Genomic DNA, 17,444 nt, shown 5'->3' with positions numbered 1-17,444 from the left:
TGGGGACTAACAAGTCTGAAAACAGGGCCTTCTTCTGCATGGGTGGTGCCATTTGGACTACACAGGAAACAAAACCCGTGCCTGAACATTGGAAATGGAAGGACTTCTCCATAGGTGAAGTGGCATGATGCTCAATTTTGAATGAGACATTGACCCTGCTGCTACACACCACATTTCCATAGCCATGGTTCATGTGCTTAGTTTAAGCCTGCCTTCCCCATGCCCCTTGTACCTTTTAAAAGCTATTACGGATGCAGTTATTGTACTTGATTTTCATGAAACTGTTTTGATGTATGACAGTTAAGAGCCAAATGAATTTTAGAAGCAGCAGTAAAGATGTTGCACTGCATGGTATCTACATTATGTTATTTGGTGAAAACATACTAAACTTACAGAATGGCAGCAGGCCAGTTCTTGAAATGTGGCTCTCTTAGGGTATCCCAGTGCAAGCTGTAACACATGTGTTTTGCAGCAAAGAACACAAATAAGCATGCTGTCGGCTTCCGAGTCAAGGCACATACTGGTCAGCTGGCCTAGATGAACACAGTGAGATCCATCTTCATAGGTCTTAACTAACTGAGACTTTTGCACAAAATACAGAGGCTGAGTCCTGAACGATGCGCCAACCTTTAGGTGAGGAGGGCATGCTCAGATTCTCAAAGCCTAAACAGCTCTACTTGGATGTCCTCAGGAACCAGCAGAGCTGCAATTTATATCATTTTATTTATTTATTTGATTTCTATCTCACCTTTTTTCTTTTAAAGAAGTCAAAGCGGCTTGTACCTCTTCCTGCTCTCAGTGTTATCCCTGCAGCAACTGCCTGGTGAGGCAGGTTGGGCTGAGAGTCTATGATTGGCCCAAAGTCATCCAGGTGGATTCCTGGTAGCATGGGGACTATAACCCAGATCTCCTGAGTCCCAGTCCCACACTCTTAACCACTACACCACACTGGCTCTCAATATCAAGAATCAGAAGTCTATCACAAAAATACGAAAGTATTCCAATTGTCCAGAATTCTTAATCAAACTAGCTGGTAACAAATATATATAGAGGTGGGGGAGGGGGGAGAATGGGATGGAAGAAATCAAACAACAATAAAATCCAGACATTTGGCCAGATATGGTAGCCATGATATCTGCAGTTTAAAGAGACTTAGTCTTAAAATGGAGGTTAAGGACTGTATGGTGCAAAATCAGTCACTCAGTTTGAATGTGACTCGCCGATGGATTATCATCAAAAGGCAGAACATATTTCTAGATGTACAGAAGTTTCTAGTATGGATAGGGAACATGTCAAACACTGTGGCTGTATTCACACAAAAGCACAGTTTAGCTCCATGTGCAATCTGCCCCCTTTCCCTTTCCCTCCTCCTGAGCAGCCAGAAGGAGGAATAAGCCAGAATTCTGTTTCACTTTATCCAGTTACTTGCTTATTGTTAGGTGCTACCCTGAAATCACAGTTTAACAAACCTTAATCACATTTAAAACAATTCAGCTTCAAACCAAAGATCAAGCAGCTGGCTTTTAAAACAAATAAACTAGAATTTATGTTTGCCCAAAATTTCTGGTTTGTATGTGACAACAACCATCCAGGAATCAGGCAAAGTGAAACAGAATCCTGGTTTATTCTTCCTGGCAATGCAAGAGGAAGAAAGAGGAAGGAGGAGCCTCTGGACCCAAGGTTTTGTGCAGACTCTTTTCTGCTTGTATATCTAATACAGTTTAGCTTGTATATTTAATACAAAACTCACAGTTTAGCTTTACATGAGAATCTAGCCAGTATGTCTCATTTTGAGTACTCATGTTAGAGACTGAATTAAATTAACTAATAAACATGTTCAAAGAGTCCAATCTAGAAAGATGAAACCAATGAAGAACCTACCTTAGAGCAAGGGATTCATATGAATATACAAAGGAAGAAAACATGGGACTAACCAGAGCATGGCTGGGATGAATCAGAACTGGGCAAGCAAGCTAAGTTACTGCGCAGACTGTGCAGCCAATTAAAGAACCTCCCAGTTATTCATCATCAAAGAATAACTGCCCTGTTGCGGTCAGCTATGGCCATTCAATTCTAAACTGAAATAAAGCAGGAGTAGGGAAGGATGTGTGTGGAATCTGTCTGAAGTTCTGCCAGATTTCCTGGACTTGGTTCCCTGAATCCAGTCCCCTTTTCCGAGCTGAGCCCTGGCAATTGCTCCCAGGCGTCATGGCGCACCCACCAAGAATAAGCCTTATGTGCTGCAGAAGAGGTGCCCTCCTCTTCACTCAGTGCTGCTGCCACCAGCCACACCAGGACAACACCCTCTTCCAGGTCCTCCAGCTGCACTGGGGTGGCTGAACCTGATGGAGAAGGTTGCCAGTTGTACAGCCAGGAGTCCACAAGTGTTCAGGGGCTTCCTCCTGGCTTGGCTCGCTCTGCAGACCAGGCTGAGCATGAGGGGAAGTCTGTGGATACTAGAGGGATAGATTCCAAAAGGAAAGACAACCTGTTCTGCACTGGAGTAAAAGAAGAACTCTCCCGAGGAACAAAGTTAACATTAAAACGGAAAAAAACAAGACTAGATTCCCCACCACCACCAACCAAATGATTTTCAAATAGGTAGTGCTCTGTGGTTGGGAGTCACTGCTCAACTATTTGCTGTATCAGCTAGCATTCAATCTCAAGTCAAATCTAAGCTCTCAGGTATCCATGCTAATGTTATGAAAAGTTCCTAGTTTCTATTCTTCTCACTTAAGTCCACTGTAAAGCACTCCTTGCACAACAATACTGAACCAACTAACTGCAATACTAATGAAAGAGAAGACCCAGCAGCCCTGTAATAACCATGAATAATCCAGATATGTCTTTTCCCCTAGAACACACTGAAAAAAGGCAGAACTAGAGATAATCAAATAAAACAGACAAATCTGATTATTTATTCTGGAGTAAAATGGATCATCTTGGTAGAGAGATCTTTATTCGAAGCAAATCTGTTAGCTATTTATCAGCTTAAACTCATTATCTGCACATATGGTCCTCAAACTGTGTGTATGCATGTTTTTAAATTGGGCAAGTATTTGCTGGTGAAATGTCATCTATCCAAGTGCCAGAAACTGAGAGCACAGGAAGGGTGGGTAAGGAATGCCTTGTTTTTAATAGTTTAACTACTACCACAATGCAAACCATACTACTCTATCCATGGAAGGATCCTGTAGCAAGCAACAAGGAGAGTTAAAAAGTCAAAGATTGTAGTGATAGGGAAAGGAACAAAAACATTTATCCATATAAATAGAACATCATTCAATACATCTCTCCATTTTTACATGCTGTTACTCCATGACCCTTAGGACAAATAAAAGAATGAATTTTGACTCTGTTTACATATTAACAACATAATAGGTGAATCTCATACACATCTAACCATTCATATCCTTAAAGTTTGCTCCAGCCTCAGGACTTCCATATCCTTGCCACAGATATAATGCATTCATCAGCACTGAATGAGTACAGAGAAATGCACAAAATTTTCATAGATGCAATGCCCAATAAAATTATTATGAACAATACACAGACACAGCCAACTGATGTACAACCAAGTGCAGCTTGGTTTCATTTACAACACTTCCAGTATATGACCTGAAGAATATAAACTTGATGGGTAGGTTGAAATACGCTAAGTCTGGCAGGACTGAGGGCCAGAAGCTTACTGACGAATGGCTATGATAGGGAAGCTTGAATGCCAGCTTTTTCAGAACAGCAAATTGGCAGGCCTGAATGGCAAACTAAGCTGCAAAAATACAAAACCAACTATCATCATCTGTTTACTAGGACCAATTCCATGAAACAAGCTATTTTAATCCATCCCAGCTATCTACCAATCTAATAACAGTAGCTGAAGAAGAAGAAAAAACTCTTATTGGTCTAATGCAATTGCAGTTCAGCAGGGGAGGTAAAACAGAAGGTTTATTGTAGGATGTTAAATACAAAAATAAAATTGTCCAGTTCAGGAATAACATCAAGCCAGGAGAGAAACGAACCTGGGCCACCTATCAGCTAGAGGAGGAGATACAGGAGTCTCACTTGTCTCCTTGCCAGATAGAACACTCTGGTCAAGCTGATGGTTGCCCTGCTCTATTATAAAAAGGGGGACAGAAATACCCTGGCCCCCCTCCATCAGTCAAAGGTACAAGAACAGCCAAGAGCTATTCAATCAAAAATACCAGCAAGGCCTGGTCCAAACTGGATATAAATGTCCACTCCTTACATTGTTCTGGCCTTGAAGTTCTGGTTTCCCTTCTCTACCTTTTCTGCTGATTCCTCTTTGCTTGGGTGTGTTCTTGTGTTATTCTTTTGGCTTGTTTGGCCTTTTCCCTTGTAAGTCTGATGGCAGGACTTCTCCCCCACCCCTTTATTGCTGAAAACTGCTTTGGGCGACAATAATTGTCTGAAAAGTGGGATTAAAATGCAGCAATAAATAAACCAATGAAGTGAAATTTCAGTGCCAGATATTGCTTTCCTTTCAAGCTATTCTTTCTATACATAGCCTTTCAGCTGCTTCAAATGAAGCTGGAGTGTAATCTGCATTAAACAATATTTTGAACTAAACATACACAGATACAGAACTTGGAAAGAAGTTTAGGACTGATCAGCAGATTCTCAAGCATACTTCAATTATCATTTTGCCTTCTCCTCTTCCCATCCCAAAAATTGTAACACCAAACAGCAAGCCAAAAATGAAATCATCCTGGGAAAAAGATGCTTAGAGAGGCAGAGAAAAAGAGGCAGCCTTTCAGTACAAGAGCTTGCATGTATTAATAAAGTGGCACATCAGGGTTGGATTAAGAATGGATTAAGAATTAGATAGGGCACAACAGGATGTCTTGTGCTTTTATTAAGCCTGAACTGGAATGTCTTAAATTTCCCAATTATTTTGACAAGCCTTCCAAAATTTTTGCAAGTTGTATTCCTTACAACAGTTTTTTTTAGCAACATCTTTCTGGAGCACTGTCACTCCAGTCACTGTGTGATATCAGTAATGGACTGAAACCAGTATATGAAATGCTGGGTTTTAGTTAATTTTCAAACCACAGTTTACAGAAATCTTGGTTTAGCATTACATCAGCACCAAGCAAACAAAGTTAAGGCATTTTTCTACTTCTCTAGCCTCTTTCCAAGGTGACAAGCAAGTATCTCCCTATACATGCCTGCTGCGGGCACAGTTTGCCTCAATAAATTAAGATTTACAGCAAGGCATTTAAAACTAACATGCAAATATATCACTGGCCATTTTTTTCAAAGTAGTTCGACATATCCTAAACTTTATGAATCTAGCAATAAAATGGTGCATTAGAAAACAGAATCACAGATTTAGAAGTCCCCATCTGTAATTCATCAAATTCACTATGCCATCTGATGGCAAGAAACAATAAATTGACAACACTGTGAAGTGATGTCAGCCCAATCTTTCTTTTACAAAATCTCTTAAAGACAGAATTTCCACAGCCTTTCCAAACTTCAGTGGTCTAGTTATTCTGAAGAACTGTGCTGGAGAACCATTTACTATCTCCTACACTATTTTCTTATCATACAGCATCCCGAATACAAAATCACAAAAAATAACAAATGCACCCATAAGCAGATGTGCAGAAACAGAGCAGAATGCTATAGAACGCTGGACCATTCCACTTCAGATCACAGCTGTGAATCAATGTTTTAGTGATGCCTTGAAGGAGGACCACAGCCTTCCTTATACACCGAAAGTTAGCTTCGCAGGGAGAAGACTAGGTTCACATCATTTTCCCCAGTATGCTAACTTTGCATCTGTAAGGATGCTTTTTTCCATAAAGGGAAGCATTCAAACACAGAGACACCTGCAGCACGAAGCTGTAGCACTCAATCCATTTCTATTTCAGTCAGCAGGATATGCAATATACCCTCAAGGAAGGAGGTTTGGTAACTTCAATAGCCTTTGCCTATTCTCCTGGCCTCAAAGGCAGAAACCAGCAATCACTGTTTTGTTGAGGAATAGTACTATACCCTGACAAAGTAAAGATATGAATGTGCATCAAAACAGCCTTCCCAACCTGGGGTCCTCTGGTTGTGTTGGATGACAACCCCCATCATCTGCTGGCTGGGGATGATGGGAATTATAGTCCAACACATCTGGAGGGGGATTTTGTATCAGAAGCAGATGTTGAGAGTATCAAAAAACAAACAAGGTGTTAAAAGCATGAAGGAATATATTTTACTGACAAATAGGGTGAATAACAGAAATTCTAATTCATAAGTGCATCAAACTAGCAGGCTTTCTGCACCATATTTAAAGAACATAAAGTATTAGCTGCTGGAAAATTTGAGGAAACAAAATCTAGTTTAATTGCTAGATTTGTACAGAATGGGAAGGATATATTCTTGAATGATTAGAGGTATTTTGGTCCATTAGCAAATATTCTATTACACGTTTGATGTGTGCCTAGTATCTGAAATCTAGATAGCCCTGCCACTTCCCAAGGAATAGTGCCAGAACTAAAAACATATAACAAAATGTTCCAAGGCTTCCTGGTAACTCTGTAAGGAAGCAATATATTCAGTTACTTCCCCTGCTGTTACTGGAAAAATAACAAAGCAATGCAAAGCATGAAGCAGTACAAAGCAAGATGATTAAAGGTGACAACCCAATAAACTGATCTTTGAAGATCAGACAACAGACCACATTCAGCACGGGCAGGAATTTGGCTCCACATACTGTAACAGGATAGGGGATCACCCACTGAGATTGGAGTATCAAGAACATGTTTCGTGACCAGCTGCAAGTTTTGTTTGGCTTGCATGATCCAAAACCTCTAAATACATCTTTTTCTGTTATTATCAAACACTGAGACAAGGAACTAATGGACAAATGCAAGGAAAGCACGTACATCAGGCTTGACAGAGGAAAGAGGAAAGTAATCTTGCATACTCCAACAATGTAACCGAAGTCCAAGAAGACTTCCCCTACTTTGCAAAAGACAATGTAACAGAGCATACTGTTGAACAACTAAGGGATACAAACACAATTCCTGTCTGGGGAACTGGATCTTAACTACCGCCACAGGTTGTAAGTATCCCATTGATCCTTGTGGGACAGGGATGTAATACACGCCACCAACCACTTTACCCCTTCTTAAGACAAGAAAATAACAAGAATGGGAAAGGTAGGGGGACTTCGTGTTACCTTAGTCTTATACAAAGCAAAAGCAGAAGGAAACGCCAAAGGCAGCAGTCTGAAGGGAACAAGCGGGGCTTTTAGAAGAAACAACATCATGCTTCAAGCCTGGGGAAGTTTAGCGAGAAACGAGCTGCATCTTAGAAAGCGAGATTTTGAATAAGGACAGAGAAAACGGATAAAGGCAGGCCGGGAGCCCTTGCAGGAGAATGCAGGGCATTTGCTGGAAAGAGCGGGGCTCAGCGAGCGCGGGTTGCAAAGGGGTAGCGGGATTTCTTGGCAGGGGCGGGGACGTCCCAATCCTGACGGGGTGTCAAAGCCCGAGGACCGGCACGTGGCGGCGCCCCTCCACTGGCATGCCCGGAGTGCGGCGGTCCGTGCGGGTAGGGCACGGGGCACGGTGGGCGAGGGCGGCGAAGGGGCAGCGGGACCCAAGTGCGCGGCGCGCTCCGAACAGCAGCCGAAGGGGCGGCGGCGCCCTGCGTCTGGGCCGGGCAGTAAAAGTATGCGAACTCCGGGGCAGAAGTGCGATTTAAAAGGAGGTCGTGCGCCCCGAAGTGGAGAGCTCGACCAGGAGACTCGGCGGGCGGAGAGAGCCCGCGGCTGGTGCCGCGGAGAAGGGGACTGCTGGAGAGGGCATCGGCCGAGGCAGAAGAGGCGCGTCCATAGCGGAGCCTTTGGCGGAGGAGTCCCGGCGGCGGACACGCGGGCAGCTCCAAGCGCCCGGGCGAGGCAAAGCGCGCCCAAGCGGCAGCGCGGTCTTACCCTCGGAGCAGCAGGAGGCCGCCGCCGCCGCCGCTCCTCCTCCTCCTCGCTGGGGCAGCGGCTGCAGCGCCTTCTCCCAAGGCGCCGAGGAAACTTTCCGAGCAGCCCAGGGGCTGGCGGCGCAGGCAGCAGCGGCAGCTGGGAGCTGCTGGCCGCCCGAGCGCCGACGCGAGGATGGGCTGCGTGCCTCGCTCGGCGCAGCCGCGCGGCGCCCGCCCGCTCTCTCTCTCTCTCGCTCTCGCTTTCTCTCTCGCAGCGTCTGCGGAGGATCCGTGCGCCCAGCAGCTCGGGAGCGCGGGAGTCGCCAGCTGCAGCCGCGGCTCCACCTCCCCGCCGTGCCCCCTCCCCCCGGCCCCCCCCCGCCCCCCCCCCCCCCGCCAGCGCTGCGCCTCCGTCGCATTGTTCGCAGCATCCACTCGCTGCGCGGAGCGGCGGCAGCCCCGCTTTCGCCCGGCGCTGTCTGGTTTCCGGAGCGCTTTCGGCCCTGCTCCGCTTGCCACCTTCCCCGCTCCCTCTCCAGGCAACCAGTTGCTTCCCGCACACCCCATGACCTCCCGGGGAGCTTCGCAAGCCCCTGCCTTTCTTGCTGCTTCGCCCCTCTTCTGCCTTTCCCTCCGCTCGGAAAACTTTTCGCTTTCATTCCAGGAATATACGAAGTGGCAAGAGCGAGGGAAGGGGGAACGCGCCCTGAGCAGCCTCCTCCTCCTCCCGGGCAACCCAGGTGCTGTCCCCCGAGATCCATCCCATGAAGCTGAAGAGGTGGGAGATTTAGGACTTGTGCCTAGTGAGCTGATGGACTTCATTAACTCAGAATGTAGGGATGGGCCCCAGGAGGGACTTGGATAAGATGAGCAGTGCAGGATCGGGCCAAGCTCCAGGGAAGGCAGTCTGTGATGCCCTGTCCCAATGGCCATGCTGATTCTGTTAGAAATGGACTTCGGGGCTCAAGTCCAGAAGCCCCAGAGCCAGAGCATTGCTCCAAATAAATGCCAGAGGAGGCGGCGGCAGCCAAGGATGGGGGGCGCAGTGGTGGGGGGAAACAGTGCTTGGGGTCAGCAGCTGGCATAGGCAGCCACGAACCAGGCCTGACGCTGCTCAGCACCAGCCTGCCTTTTCTCTTTTAACCGTCAGCTGAGCAGGGATGCTGCTCCAGCCATGCCATCGACATCTGCCTCCGGTGGATGTGGCTGCAGCCGGAACGGGAGGCCCTTTGCCGCACGGGACACTATGAGACTAAATGTGGGAGCCACTCCCACCAGTCCCTGCTACGCTGGGGGTGGGAGCAGCAACAGAGTGGCCAGGATGGAAGTAGAGGACTTCAGTAACTTCATTTGCTGGTTTGGCCCTGTGGGAAAAAGGACTAGAAGTGACACTCCCTGGGCCAACAGGGTGGTGTTTTGTTTTGTTTTGGTGGCTGTTGTTCAGTTTAACGTTGTGTCCGACTCTTCATGACCCCATGGACCAAAGCATGCAAGTCCATCTGTCCACCACGGCCTCCTGGGGTTTGCTCAGATTCAGGGTTTTACATTCACATTAATTAACTTTGGAAGACAATACATACCCATATGGAACCTTGCAGATCATGAGATGTCAACAGCCAGAGATGTCTTTTTTCTCAGAAAAACAGGGTTGAGATTAGGGTGCCATTTCGCTTCTGTTAAGGGGGACATCATTGAATCTGGCCATTCTACCCCAGTCCAATAACACCTAGAGGACCTCATGAATGGTCCCCATCCATGCTGTCAAGAGATGTCACATCTGCAGCTTCCAGGCTTTGGCATTCTATAGGAGAGGGCATATTTCATGGAAGATGATGGAATCACTAATAAAGATAGGCAGCAGAAGTCATTGAATGGCCTGACTAGGGAAAACAAACTTTTCTCAAGTGAGGGCTGAATTCCCCATTTAGAGGCACTCCTTGGGGCCAAAGGCCAGATAAAATTCTTACCAATGTGTCCATTTTCCCATCAAGGATACAAAGCACAGGACAATGCTGTGCATGTCTACTCAATATTAAAATAACTGGGATCTTTTCTAAGGCTAAAACAAGTAGCTGATGCTCATATTTACCCCCCTTCAGACTGTGATAGTAATTGGTACTGGGATGTTCATGAAAGGGTTTTGGCCCTTTGAAATGATGCAAAATGATGCAAATAGATCATTTGCGATGCTATGCTAAGTGGGGGAAGCATCTAGAGCAATTTTTTTTCCAGTTCAAGCCAATCCCTCCCCAGTATTATGTATCTTCCGCTCAACTCCACTAGTGAAAGGCAAACTCACACTGCATATCAATGGGGAATAAGCCCAACTGAGCATGATTTTCTTCTCAAGAAACATTCATCAGGCTGTGCTATCATTAAAAAAAAAAACAATTAATTGAGCAGATATCCTCTGCACTCATTTTGAAGATTGCTGCTGTACCAAATTTAACTGCCACTGTTGTTGTTGTTATGTACCATCAAGTCATCAACTTACAGAGGCCCTATACATGAATGCCCTCAGATTCACAATGTGCCTGAAGTACAACAGTCTCAGTTCGATGATTTTTGTTTCCAGGGCAAGTTATGCTTTGATTTGATCTTGCACCCACCTGCTCCTCTCTCTTCATTGTCCAGCTTTCATATCCATTCAGAGTGATCAGGAATACAGTAGTGTGGATGATCTTGGCATTGGTCTCCAGTTAAGGGTCCTTACATTTGATGGTCTTTTCTAGTGCCTTCCTTGCTGCCCCTTGAAGTGTCTGTGTTCTTCTAATTTCTTTGCTGCAGCGTCTGTTTGCATTAATGACTGAGCCAATGATAGCCACTGAAAAGTTACATTCAGGATTCCAACTGTAGTTGCTTCTTGCCTCTCCTTAGCAATTGTGAGTGTTTCTTCTGTCATCCTGCTAAGCTATTCTTTCTTTTTGCTATAAAAACTGACTTTTTGCATTCATCCCTGATGATGCCTCTGGTTTCAGTTCACAGTTCTTCTGGTTCATGGTCAGTTGAGTTTGGTAATGTTGATCCATTCTTTATGTGGACTGAATATCCTCAGGAATGTTATTTACACTGTATTTTGGCACTGTGATTCAGCTAGTGATCTATTTCAGTTTACCCCTGTGTCTGATAGTGATAGTTCTTCATCACTGCCACAATCTGCTTCTGGTCTTGTTTTGGCAGTGAGGATACAACTTCTCCAGCTGTTACCTTCAAGTACATAGTTTATTTGATTTCTTTATTAGCCATCTGGTATGTCCATGTGTATAGTCATCTCACTGGTTGCCTGAAGTATGTATTTCAAATAGAGATGGTTGCACAAAATTCAAAAGTGGGTAACTGCCATTGCTTCTGCAATCTTTCTCTCCAGGCAGAGTCTGGAAAATGCCATGTGTTGTGCTCCTGCCTTGTTTCTTACCCCTAGGCCAAATCTACAACATGTGATTCTGCTTTGTTTCCTGCTTTTGTGTTCCAGTCACCGATGGTTATCACCATGTCTTGCTTTGTTATCAATTTCTTCTTGACTACCTACATAAAAGTCTTTGATTTCTTCTTCTTCAGCATCTGTTACTGGAGTAGGCTTGAATGGTGGCAATGTTAACAGAATTTCTGTGAATTCTGATTGATATATTTCAGTTGGACTTTGCATTATAGCCCCATAATGCCTGTGTTAGATCTCGGCTCAGTATTAAAGCCACTCCATTTCTTCTGATTGTCATTTCAGGAGTAAAATACTTCGTGTTTATCTGATTGAAAATGTCTTAGTCCAGTTTTCTTTAGTTTGCTCACACCAAGTGCTGTGATGTTTAACTATTCCATTTCTTGCATTGATTGATATTTCTAATGATCCATGTTCCAGCCATAAATATTGTGCAGCATTGGGCTTTCCTTTTGCCACCATGCATGTCAGTCAATAGGATTCCTTTTGCCTTTGATCTAGTTGCATCATTAGTGACTGCACTAGTGGTACTTGTCCTTTGCTCTTCCCCAGTAGCTGATTGAGGTCCTTCTGCCCTGGGAGGCCCATCTTCTGGCACCGTTATTTGTTTCATTTTGGATTGATTCATCCTAGGGATTTCAAGACAAGAAGATTCAGAAGTGGTTTACCATTGCCTTCTTCTGTATAGTTACTAACTGGAATTAGCTTGAGTGTCACTGCTATTGTCTGTGAAAGATCCTCCTTCAGCAGTGAAACCTCCAACCACTGGTGCTGCCCAGTAGCTGCCCTTCAGAAGTTTTTCTGCCCCATCCCCATTAGAGTTATCCAATCTCTTCCACTGATGTCACTGTCACTCCTAAAGTGTCTGGAGTCTCTGCTTTGACCATTCCACCTCAGGTGACCCGTCTAGTAGAGAGTCTGGCCTCCTGGCAGCATTGCTCCCAGCAGTGCTGATGCCCTCAAGCTCCACCCCATGTTAAGATGTGCATTCAAAAGTGGGTAACTGCCATTGCTTCTGCAATCTTTCTTTCCAGGCAGAGTCTGGAAAAATAAGTCTAGCTGTCAGTGATGGATAAAGAAGCAGCATATCTCTAGTGCATGTGCTTCTCTGTCTCTTTCTCTTCTGCAAGTCAGTTGCTGAGTTTGTAGGGCAACCAGCTCCTTAGCCTCTTACTTCCCACAGCTATTTGAGTCAGGTCTAAACAGCCATGCAAGAAGGATGTTTGTAGGTGTAAATTTAACAATCATGAAAATAAGAAGGACTTAATGGAAAACTGTGAGCTCTTATGGGGGAGGGGCTTGCTCACTGGAAGAAAATCATGTTCTTCAACGACTCAGGTGGAGAAAACAGCTGGGCAAAGGATTTTTCACTGCTTGCTTTTCAGGCAACATCCTCTGCGTTAGGCAGAATTGCAGGGGACCAAAAAGAACAGAACACATGGTGAGAATCAGAAACTGAAAAAATAATGAGGGCCAGAGGGCAGCTTAAAATTTAAGTTCAAATTAGGGACACTTGACAGGCATGGGCAGTGCAAGTCCACACTCTTCTTGCTAGTGCAAATTCAATCTGGCATCCAGATGCAACTGAAATGGACGGAAGGGAGGGTGAAACAGATTATTAGCCCAAGCTCATTTATCATATAACACCCCCGCCCAGGCTCCCACCCACATGAAGCTTTCATACAGTAACTAGTAAGCAATACTTAGAGTTTCCAGATTTCTTATGCTATGGAGTGTATTATTTAGTACTCCACTTACAGGAATGTGCAATAATGTTTGGCTTCCCATAAAAATCTGTGTGTATTATCAATCACCATGCCAAGTAGTGTGGGAGGAAAAACCCCAAAGGTGATGGGAACAGAGCTATACACTGCAGACCAGTCAATGACTGCAAGTTGCTGTAGCTGACAGCAGTTTTGTCCATGTAGCCCTAGCCATGTAGACGTAAAAATGCCAGCATCTTTTCCCATTAAACCTATTCTTACTTCCCTCTTCTATCATTCCCCATGCTGCAACATGCTAAAATTCAAAGGTGGCCCAGTCCTCTAAAGTATCCCACATTGGTGAAATCAGGCATTGTTCCAGGAGGCATATGAACATCTTTCGCAATGCAAGCTTCTCTCTTCTGAAGATCCACTGGATGAGGCTAGGTTCCATCTTGGCTTAACCAAGAATGCTAACCTAGATATTTTATGGAGAGCAAATGAAAAGCAGTGAGAATGGAATCCCGCAGGACAAAGGGTCACGGTGATATCTGAACATCCAGAGAAGCTCCGGTACAGAAGCAGCATGAGGGACCAGTACTTCTGGGTACCTGCCAAGGTCTGTCTACCAGTAGATGCCTATCTACCTTGCCACCCTGAAGTCTCCTGGACTAGCTGCTTTTTATTGCTGCCTGTTCACTGGCAATGAGAGAAGCAGGAAGATGGGGCACTAACCTCTGCATGCCTCATTCTCTCTAGTTGGCCACAGGGAAGTGCTTTATAAATGTTCCATGTTACCAGTGGTGAGGACAAGGAGGCATGTGCAGTCAAGCAGGGGAGTTCCTTCAAATTTGGACACAGGGGTGTCAAACCCATTGCAAGCCTTCAAAAAGTTTTCGAAGGGTGTATTCCATGAATACAAGTGCAAGAAAGTGCAAAATCCCAATATAATGTACCTTATCGTCCATGTTACGAGCAGAGCCAGCTAGGGCTGGGGATCAGACTAGATGGCCCAAGAGGCCCCTTCTGACTCTCTCTGCTTCTATATGTCTATCCTTTTCTGCTAGTAACAGACTTAGAGGTTTGACCTTTTAGAATGGGAGTGGGGGACTATGCAAAAGCCACCAAATGATAGGGGGTTGGGAGAAAGGGTTTGGCCCTCTGCAGAGACTAGACTGGGATCCCAGGTGGCCTAGATGTGGCCAATGGGTCCAAGGTTTTATGATTCTGCTTAAGAAGTAGGAATGCTGCAGCTCAAAGCTTCTCTTCCTTTTTTCTTCCTATCTAAGTAGCCTATCAAGGATTTTTCTGGGGGAGGATTCAGAGAGAAAGAATGTGTGTGTGTGTAAAAGAGACAATTTCTTTCATATACTCATAATTCAGCAGAAATTCACAAAGGAAAGTTTGAAAACAAGTTTGTACCAAGAAGACAAGTCATTGTTTTTCAATGCACAGTACCTCCAATTTTAAACATTTCTACCCAATCTAACAATTCTGGCTAATATACCAGCAAGAGAGCCAGAGAAAGTAACATTCAATGCATTTTTACTGAGCCAAGTTCACTTTTCCTTGATTACAGATTCGCATATAATCAACATAACGATTGTGCATTTTCAGGGTAAAGATATACAACGCAATGCCCACGTGAATGAATACCTCATTCTCGTAGCAGGCTGAATTCAGGAGTTCCCATTTTATATGACCAACTCCTTCTTTGGGTCCTCAGCTCAAAATATCAATGCCTGTTTTTCCAGGAAAATGATCAAGCAGTTCTTGCAGGACAGATGCTTGATAACGCATCCCATCTTGCTCAATATCCCTCAGAGCTGTTATCAGCTAATGGTCTCCTTGGTGTTTTCCAAAAGGCACTTTCTCCCGCCCCTTTCTGTCACCCTTCTGAAATGACTTTTAAAATATAAATAAACCACCAACTTTGCACCAACCCATTTGCAGAGAGTCTGTTTCCTGTCCTTAATGTGGTGGATTTGTAGTAGAAACGTAGCAACCATTTGGCTCCTTCCTCAAAAGGACAGAAACTACTCACCGCAGTATCTGGTGCAAGCTCAACGGTTTAGAACCCTACTCAGCAATTTGCTGCAGGCTGGCTTCAAACACAATGATCCCCAGGAATGCATTTCCACAGTTAAAGAAATTGTGGTTCTAGCTCCATTGGGTAGACCCAATTAGTCTTGCATGAATACATGTTATGCTCCTTGCCAAATTGCACAAGTTTGTCATACCATTTAACCCAGGAACATAGTTACAGTAGAATTAAGTACTTATCAGATAATTCTGGAGCAAGATGTAGGTGTTTAGGCATCATCCTTTAAGATTATTAGATCTTCACATGATCCATGGCTATGATAGTGTAATGATGCTCAGCTCTGAGATGGTGTCACACATGAGGGAGCATCACACCAAGGTGGGTAGAGACCTGTTTTCCCCTGAAGAGGAGGGCAGGACACGTTCCTATGGAGCAAAACTCAGGGAACCAAGGTTCAATTTGGATGCCAGGAAGTACTTTCTGACAATTAGGGGCCCTAGGACATGGAATGGGCTTCCATGGGAGGTGGTTGAAGCCCCATTAGTGAGGGTGCTCAAGGATAGGCTGGACAGGCACATGGTAGAGCCAGGGGTCAGACTAGATGGCCTGGAAGGATACTTTGGACTCATGCTGTTTCTATGTTTCTATGAGATGGAGTCATGCTTATTCATTAAAGAAGTAATCGTATGGCCCTTAAGCATTGCCTGAGAGGTCATAGGACATTTGGATTTGAGGACAGAGATAGTATTCCAACTTTGGCATGGGGAATCTGTGCTCCTACCCCGCTTCTCCCTTTAGCCAGCATTAACAATGGTGAACGATCGTGACAGTTGCAGCCAAACAACATCTGGTGGGTTCCAAGTTGTCCGCACCTGCCTTCAGAAAAGAGACCAACACAACATGACAATAGCTTACCCTCCCCATATTGGATCGTTAAAAAAAAGTGTAAGGTTTAAGCGTTGCAGATTCCCAGCCTCCAGAACAAGGAAAATGAAGAACAGAAAATTAAATGACTACAGAGGCAAAGTATATGTGATGTAGCACTTTTCAGATGGCTTCTCTGCAACTTGCTGAAAAAGCTATTGACAAAAGCACAGGTGGCTAACAGAGAACAGGATCAAGCAGCCCTGGTTTCAAAGGAGAGAGAGGTAGAATATTTGCTGTGGTTGCAAGACCACCAAAGAGCCCACCATTCCAACAGTGCTGCTATTCCATCTTTGCATGGAACCCCCAGACAGCTCAGAGGCAGTGACTACACTGCACCGCCCATCTTTTAAGGAGACCAATTGATGGTGCTCTGTCCAAGGCCGCCCAAATTCTGAAGCCTGTCAAGGCCACAGACAAAAGTGTGTGTGTGTCTGTGTGTGTTGCATTTAACCACTCAGTTATGGTCAGGTGTAACAACCTTGTGACCGGCTCCTGAATTCTACTGCTCTTCCAAACCTTAATTCAAAGATCCCATGCTTGGAATTTAATCCTAGCATTGCCCCCAAATTACTGCTCCACCCTCCAGCTGTTTCTGCAAATCTTTTGAATTATTAGTGTTCCTCAGAGCCACATCTGCAATTCCTGCTGAGGACTTGATAACTTGCAGTTTGAGAGTACATCTCACCCAGTGTCCTCTCCTCTCCTGGTTTTGCAAATATGTCTACTGGAAGAATGTAGCCACTTGTTGTTGTTGTTAGTCACAAAGTCGTGTCTGACCCATTGCGACCCCATGGACAATATTCCTCCAGGCCTTCCTGTCCTCCACCATCCCTCAGAGTCTACTTAAGCTCACACCGACTGTTTCAGTGACGCCATCTAGCCACCTCATCCTCTGCCGTCCCCTTCTTCTTTTGCCATCTATTGTTCCCAGCATTAGGATCTTCTCCGGGGAGTCCTTCCTTCTCAACTGTGGCCACACCACTATGGAAATTGTACTCTGGGCCCTTAATCCTCACCACAGTTTTTGTCTGCACTAATTCCTCCAGCTTACCTTGGATGCTCATTCTGTTCTCAGCACCAGAACTGCATGTTGCCTGCTGGCTGACTATTCTGCTGATTCTATAGGAAAAGAAAGCTCCATAAACAAGGTGCTTACTTAGCAACTGTACAATGTTATCACCAGCCATTCCAGAGGATGCACCCAATTGAGTGCATCCTGTGGTTGCTAAAAGAGATATCCAACCTTTCACATTCCTGGGAAGCAAAGCTGCTTGTTAGAAGATAAAATGGAATAACAAAGATAGGGGCTGCAGGGGCGATTGGCTGCATAGAGCTGCTCAGAGTTGGATGGGCAGACAGTTGTCATTTCTCTTGAAGGACTCAATTGATCTTCTGTTTTACC

At 44.9% G+C, this 17,444-nt stretch overlaps 1 protein-coding gene across 3 annotated transcripts in view; it reads right to left on the bottom strand.

The window, feature by feature from the left end:
• The window catches only part of TSPAN18 (tetraspanin 18), a 188,163-nt gene extending 180,000 nt beyond the window's left edge, over window positions 1–8,163 (bottom strand). For all 3 annotated transcript variants that reach the window (XM_044436683.1, XM_044436679.1, XM_044436680.1), the window contains exon 1: window positions 7,952–8,163. The gene's annotated coding sequence lies outside the window, so the exon portion shown is untranslated. The remainder of the gene's footprint in view (window positions 1–7,951) is intronic.
• Window positions 8,164–17,444: the final 9,281 nt, after the last annotated feature.

Source organism: Varanus komodoensis, unplaced genomic scaffold (genome assembly GCF_004798865.1).
Source record: "Varanus komodoensis strain SLA01 unplaced genomic scaffold, ASM479886v1 scaffold3, whole genome shotgun sequence".
Lineage (NCBI taxonomy): Eukaryota > Metazoa > Chordata > Lepidosauria > Squamata > Varanidae > Varanus > Varanus komodoensis.
Note: the sequence above shows the minus strand (reverse complement) of the source record. Positions and strands in the feature narration are given on the sequence as shown.